At 29.8% G+C, this 7,315-nt stretch overlaps 1 long non-coding RNA gene across 3 annotated transcripts; it reads left to right on the top strand.

The window, feature by feature from the left end:
• Positions 1-1,023: 1,023 nt before the first annotated feature.
• On the top strand, positions 1,024-6,969 carry LOC116006007. Of its 3 annotated transcripts, none has more exons than XR_004095018.1 (4): positions 1,024-1,314; positions 4,116-4,215; positions 5,269-5,433; positions 6,738-6,969. It is a non-coding gene; the product is annotated as an uncharacterized LOC116006007 (long non-coding RNA). The 3 variants fall into 3 exon arrangements; XR_004095016.1 differs by having other exon boundaries at positions 4,113-4,215; XR_004095017.1 differs by lacking the exon at positions 4,116-4,215.
• Positions 6,970-7,315: the final 346 nt, after the last annotated feature.

The following is a 7,315-nucleotide window of genomic DNA, read 5'->3' as shown; positions in this document are numbered from 1 at the left end:
CATCAATTTGACCCCCGAAATAAATTAATTTTGGTTAAATAACTCCTTCCAACCGTTTTTTGGCGAGAACTTCGATTAAGCAGGGGTAATTTGGTCATTTCGTCTTCAGCCCTCCCTCCCTCTTCGTATAACTTCCGGCGGACACTCGGACTTATTAAAAATTTCATGGTAAACAACGTTAGTACCTGAAGTACTAACGGTATTTGAGTCACTACATATTAATATTTTCAATCCAATTGGATTGCTAATGTTAGAAGCATCAACGTACAATTGACCCTAATATTCTACCCGCGTGAATATTAGACAATTTAATAATATTACTATTAATTCAAAATTGTACAACTTAATATAAGCAAATATTCAATTCATGTATTACAAATACATTAAAATATACTCGATATAAATATTACAAAAAGCCTAAACTTTAAAACTAAAATTTACAAATCGTAGTTACAAACTACTAAAAACTTCTTTGTAGACAACATTAGTCCGAGATGCTTACCGTTGTTAACTCTCGATAGAACCACATACTATTGTTTGTGTATAAAAATAATTTTTTTTTTAAAAAAATTGAGATTTCTCAACTCCATTGCAATGACAGTCAGCAGTTGACTCAACTGAGGCTCGAATCCACGAACCCACTCCCATGATCCATGTGGGAATGTTAACCGGGACACCGGATGCCACTATACCACAAGGTCTTTGGCGCAATGACTTCAGTTTATTGTATAGAAATTTGATTAGCATAACTAAATTTTCTACAAATATGTCAATTAATTTATTGTAGTAAGGTAAAAAATAATTACTTAAAATATTAAACTCAACAAAATTATTCAAAAAATATTAAATAGTCGTATAATGTGATATAAAATTTATTATAATTATAATAATTATAATTATAACAACAACAACAACAACAATAATAATAATAGTAATAATAATAATAATAATGTATAGTTTTGGCCTAATCTTTATAAGCAGACCAATATCCACCTACAACCCAAGTATAGATAACCACCAACCCTTTTCAACCTACACCATATCCACCATTTCATTCCGTCTTCGTCCTCTCTCTTCCAGGATTATATCTTCCCCTCCGTCTTCTTCCTCTCCATCTTCTAGAACATCCTACTCTGTCGTTCAAACCCATTTCCACATTTCCCGTTCTCGCTTGTCTTTCTCGTGCATAAACGCTCTCTGTCTCCCCGAACAATTTCGCTCTCTCTCCATTCGCTCAGCTTGTTTCTTCATTAGGTCTCTCATCGAAAAAATTGAAACTACAATAACATCCTAGGTTCTCTACACTCGCAGCAGGTGATGTAGTTCTTCTTACCTTTTTTTTCTTTGTTTTGAGTTTGTAATCGGTTTAATTTAACCTAAAAATCTTCGATTCTCTCCTATAATTTGTTAAATTTAACAAATGAGACTTTAGAATTTACTGATATGTTGATATATTTCTGAGTGAAATGACAAAATTTTGTATCTATAGTTATCATCAAATCTGGGAAATGCATGTGGTGTTGAGTGTGTTCGATCTATGATTTTACGTTACTTGTTTACCTCTACAGATAGCCCTGGTCCTATTAAAATAATCATGGATTTGTTAGATCTAATTTTTTATATTGATTTCCTTGAATAAAACAGTTATAATTGTAGCTTTTTATCTATGGTTATTCTGAAATTGTGTTCTGCATGTGATGTTTAGTGTTGTCAATTTAGTTATTTGGTTAAGTAGATATTTGTACTGCATATGTGATTATAAGGTTTTAATTAATATTAATTTTCTTACCTGAATAACTTTGAACTGTGCCTTTTTAAGGGTATTTTCATTACAGCTGAAGATTATAAAGCTAAATGCGGTTATCTGAAGCAAGATGAGTTTCTATTTTTTTTTTGTTCATGTATTCATTCAGCATTAGATGTTAAGAAAATGTTTAGTTTGAAAAAAAAGTGTAAAGTGTAGAATGAATGAAATACCTTTGTTGGGGGTCCGTACTTTACTCTTACTGCCTATCACACAGGATGTTGTTATTTGTTTCATCTTTGGTTTTGTTTGATGCAAAGATCTTCTTTAGTTGTAGACTGATAACTTTTGTAGTTTAGTATTTGAGTTGGCTGGTATGGCTTTTATATGTTGGGTTTTAGTTAACTGAAAATTAAAATTGTAAATTGTAATAGGCAATCAGTGGAAGACAAAGAGTTTTTCATTAAATGCTTTATTTTGCTGATCATGGTGATCTGACAGCTTAAAACATATAATAGTGTTAACTAAACTAATGAATACAGAATACTGTTAATTGACAAATATCTAATTTATTTGGTAAAGCATTCTCCTTGATAAAAGTTAAGGTCATTACGTTTCAACCTGCTGTAATATTGTATTTCATTTTATTTAATGAATACAAAATTATTGAAACTAAGGCATTAAGTTAAGTTATTTCTTCCATGATCCTGCAAATAACTAATAAAACATTGAGATGGTTTTTTTTTTTTTTTTTTTAAACATAGAATGGTTAAAAATCACATATTGCATTTTTATTCTGAATTGTTTAGTTTTGTGATGTTGAACTCTATTTAAAAATAAAAGCAATGCTTGATTCTGCCTATGGTTTCTTGTGTAAGATGTGTGTGTGTAATGCAATACTGAACTTGATATTTTGGAATGATTTGAATCACTTACATAGTTACTGCAAAATTTGATTTACTGCCGAGATGTTAATCACAACTGAGTACTGCAAGTATGGGTGATAGCCAATCAATAGTCTAAGTCCAAATGCATTGGATGGCATGTACTTTAGGCATTTTCCCAAATTGTTTCTGGTAATACGTTTCAATTGGTTGATGGTGTTAACTAAACTAATGAATACAGAATACTGTTAATTGACAAATATCTAATTTATTTGGTAAAGCATTCTCCTTGATAAAAGTTAAGGTCATTACGTTTCAACCTGCTGTAATATTGTATTTCATTTTTATTTAATGAATACAAAATTATTGAAACTAAGGCATTAAGTTAAGTTATTTCTTCCATGATCCTGCAAATAACTAATAAAACATTGAGATGGTTTTTTTTTTTTTTTTTAAACATAGAATGGTTAAAAATCACATATTGCATTTTTATTCTGAATTGTTTAGTTTTGTGATGTTGAACTCTATTTAAAAATAAAAGCAATGCTTGATTCTGCCTATGGTTTCTTGTGTAAGATGTGTGTGTGTAATGCAATACTGAACTTGATATTTTGGAATGATTTGAATCACTTACATAGTTACTGCAAAATTTGATTTACTGCCGAGATGTTAATCACAACTGAGTACTGCAAGTATGGGTGATAGCCAATCAATAGTCTAAGTCCAAATGCATTGGATGGCATGTACTTTAGGCATTTTCCCAAATTGTTTCTGGTAATACGTTTCAATTGGTTGATGACTGCTTATTTTTGTTTTATACATGTTACTAAAATATATCCTGAAATATGCTGAAATATTACCTAAAACTTAATTAAAATTACATACATTGAAATTGAATCCATCCTTAGCTGTAATTACTAAAATATATCCTGAAATATGCTGAAATACTACCTAAAACTTAATTAAAATTACATACATTGAAATTGAATCCATCCTTAGCTGTAATTACACATCATACATGCCAACATCTTTACTTGATCCATTTTATGTAGAAAGGAATGTTGATATAATCACATTGGTTTTCCTAAAAATAAAACCATGGATTAGTATACTTGAATTCCTCATTCCTAATTGATGTACACACTATACCTGTAGTTACAAAACAGCATTTTATATAAGAATTAGTAGCTGGTTTAATATACCTGTTTGAAACAGAATTTATTTCTTCTTGAAAAGGAAAAATACATATTTCTATACCTGTGTAATACATATTTCATCCTGAAACAGAACTTATTTCTCTGGCCTAAAACTGTTTCTTGGTAATCCACAACAGCAGCTTTAATGTTATGCATTCTCTAGTATTTGTATACTATTTAGTCAATGTATATGAACTGACTAATGTTTAATTGTATATATTTCACTTGAGATTTGAATTCCCACTCACTATGTTTTGAAGTCTTGCCTTTTTTTTGGATGTACTGCAGCAGTTAGTTGCATATGGAAAGCAGAGCTCAAAATCCTTAAAAACTGAAGAGAGTCAATGCATTATAAGAAGTTTAAACCTATAACAACAGTTATTATTTCATGGTACCTTAAGTCTTCTTTCTCTTGCCCACAATGGTAGTTTATCCCTTAAACATTTCCATTCTTCTTTCCTTTGCTAAACATACAACTGCAGAACTCACAGACTAAATACAAAATAAACAGTCTTTTCATTCAAAAGAGAAAACTATGAGAACAAAAATAAAAGATATTATTAGAGTACAACCTGAAAGATTTATAGGTAACCATGCATCTTTAGGAAAATTTAGACATCTTATTGATAAAATGAGGAAGTAGTTAACAACACACTGTAACTACTTAGAATTCAATCAAATATCATTGCTCCATTACAAATGATCTGTGTTATATGCTTATTGATGGACATAGAATCTTGTTTTTGCTGGATCCTGATTCATTTCCCTTTCCATCAAACACACCTACAATAACAAATAAAACCATACTGCCATATGCAAACACACCTACAATAACAAATAAAACCATACTGCCATATGCATTTAATTGTTAGTGGAAATCCTAGAATTCAAGTAGATATAATGTATTGTTTGATACTTTATTCATTTAGAATTTAGAATATAACAAACAGATAGATTCCACTTAACATTCCAGCTGACTTGTATGGAACTCATATCTATGATAACAACATGTTGATCAAAGTTGCCTGGCTGGCCCTTCTGGCCATCTTTATGGAACGTGTTGTTCTATGTGAGTAGCTTTCTTCAGTCAGCCTTGAGTAGTTATAAAAACAATTGGTATTTCTCATAAACCTATTAATGCAAATACTTAAAAAAATCATTATGCAGTTCTAATGTTTGCTTCAAAAGTGATTTCACTGATTTGTATTGCCTATCCTATTAATTTGGATGAACTCAAATAATGGATGGGCCTTTTGTTTTCTTGTTAAGTTTCTGTATACGGGAGGCATCCTGTTGTGCTTTTGAATATGTTTTTAGTTTTACAGTGTAGAAAAAAGCACTTTGGAAGACTTTGGTGCTTGAAACTTGTTGTCGTGATATGACTTACCATTATCTTGATTTTTTATTGTTTACTTCTAATCTAACTCTATTTTTTTCCCCGCAGGCAATGGAAATACTAAAAAAAATACCTGATGACACCCGAAGAAAGCTTTAGCTTTCAGCCAAGGGATACTATCCACAAGCTGGTTATGTCCTGGAATTCTTGCCTGTTCCACCAAACTGTCTGTCTCTGCCTGACATTTCTGATGGGATGAGCATTATGTCATCAGTAAGGAATTTCTCTAGTCCCGGTTTAATCTTGAGTCTTGTTATTTGCTTGCTATTAATTGTCCACTACATGTATGTGATTAGGATCATTCAATTACAATGCTAAGAAAAGATATAAAACAAATAGAGAACATTAAAAGTTCAAGGTCTGGGACAATTAACACAGCAATTGTCCATTACATGTCTGTGACTAAATTTCTAAAATACATTTTAATTCATGTGTGACTGCAATTATATATTTAGTATTTGCAACTAAAGACAGATACATATGTATACTAAGAAATGACATTTACAACTAAAGACTTACTGTTTGCATCAATCTTTACCCTGCACAGTTGTATTTCATCCCATTACTAAAGAGTGAAGTACATTGGGATACTTATTGTAAATGTACAGACTATTTATACAGAATATGAAATGTGTTTCTTTCCTCTTTGAAATTTGGGTTTACTGCACTGTTTTTTAAGCATAACATGTTCTTCTTTAGTCTGCCTGAATACATATTTGAATTTTTTTTTTTAGATAAACTCTTTTTACATAATTCCTGTAATCAGAATAAGAATAAAAAATGTCTATACATAATTCATAATATAAAATTACATTAGGAAATACAATGCACACATTTGTTAAATATTGCTTTTACTATAGTAATATACTAATATATGCAGGTATGTCTGCTATTTGTGAGAACTGATTGTCACTTATTTCCTCTGATTGCTTTCCTCTGAGTTTCTAAGATTGACTACACTGGCAGAAATTGATTCCTATACATTTATATGAATTTGATTATATATATGAATTAACTGACGATTTACCATGAATATAGGAAGCTACATATTTTTGATTTTTTTTTTTTTTTTTTTTTTGCAAAAATTGTTAAATATGTTTACTTGAAGAACAGTATCTAAATATTTATATAATGGAAAATGTTTACTAACGTTGGCTAGATGATGATGGTACCCTCCTCCTGTCACTGTGGAACTTGATATTTGCTTCATTTCTTCGAAATCTTGACTATGTAGAACACAAATGTTTGAATCATATTATAGATTTTGGTATTTTAGTTATGTTCTTATATGCTTACCAATCTGTCTCTTAAATTATTTATTTAATTAAAGGTGTGATCATTTTTCATATTAGGTACTCAATAGTTTTGAAATGATGTCTTCACATCTTTCAAAAAACATAAGAATCATGTATCAATGATGAGCCTTAATAAATTTTTAATACACATATTTTAAGGTTAATACTTGTTACTGACTAAGTTCGAATAGGTACTTATCTTAACACATGTTTTTTACACAGGGGTAACTTGAAGGTTAAGTGGTTTTGGAATTTAAATCACATTGGAGCTGAGAAGATTCATGTTTTGAGACGTGTAATATGATTTAAGATCAGTTAGTTACCAATTCTTTTTAATATTATACTTTGCTTGATTTTCGATTGTATATGAAATGATTATTTTTAAAAATGCTGTTAAACTACATATTTTTTACTGTTTCACACTGCCATATAAACACGTGTTCAAAGTTAATTATTTCCATAGCAGTTTTTTTTTTTTTCCACGAAAATGTAATAGTTGTTGATTTTTTTGATCCAATAGGTTGATATTAGTATAAAGATAACAGCTTATCAGTTTAATTACTTTTTGATAGAAGTAGTTAATTACAACAAATTTGTTGTCCAACAACTTTATAGAATGATAACTTGTAGTGATTGAGATATAGGTAAAATGAGATAAAACAGTTAGGTTAATGAACAGATAGACAATTCGAGCATATAGTTCTCATATTATGTTTTAACCTTCAAGATGTTAACAAAACACTATTAAAAAATAAATTTTAGAAAAAAAAAATTGAGTAAAAGAACATGCATAACTTACC

The sequence above is a fragment of the Ipomoea triloba genome, chromosome 15 (assembly GCF_003576645.1).
Source record: "Ipomoea triloba cultivar NCNSP0323 chromosome 15, ASM357664v1".
Taxonomy (NCBI): domain Eukaryota; kingdom Viridiplantae; phylum Streptophyta; class Magnoliopsida; order Solanales; family Convolvulaceae; genus Ipomoea; species Ipomoea triloba.
This window is presented reverse-complemented; position numbering and strand designations above follow the sequence as displayed.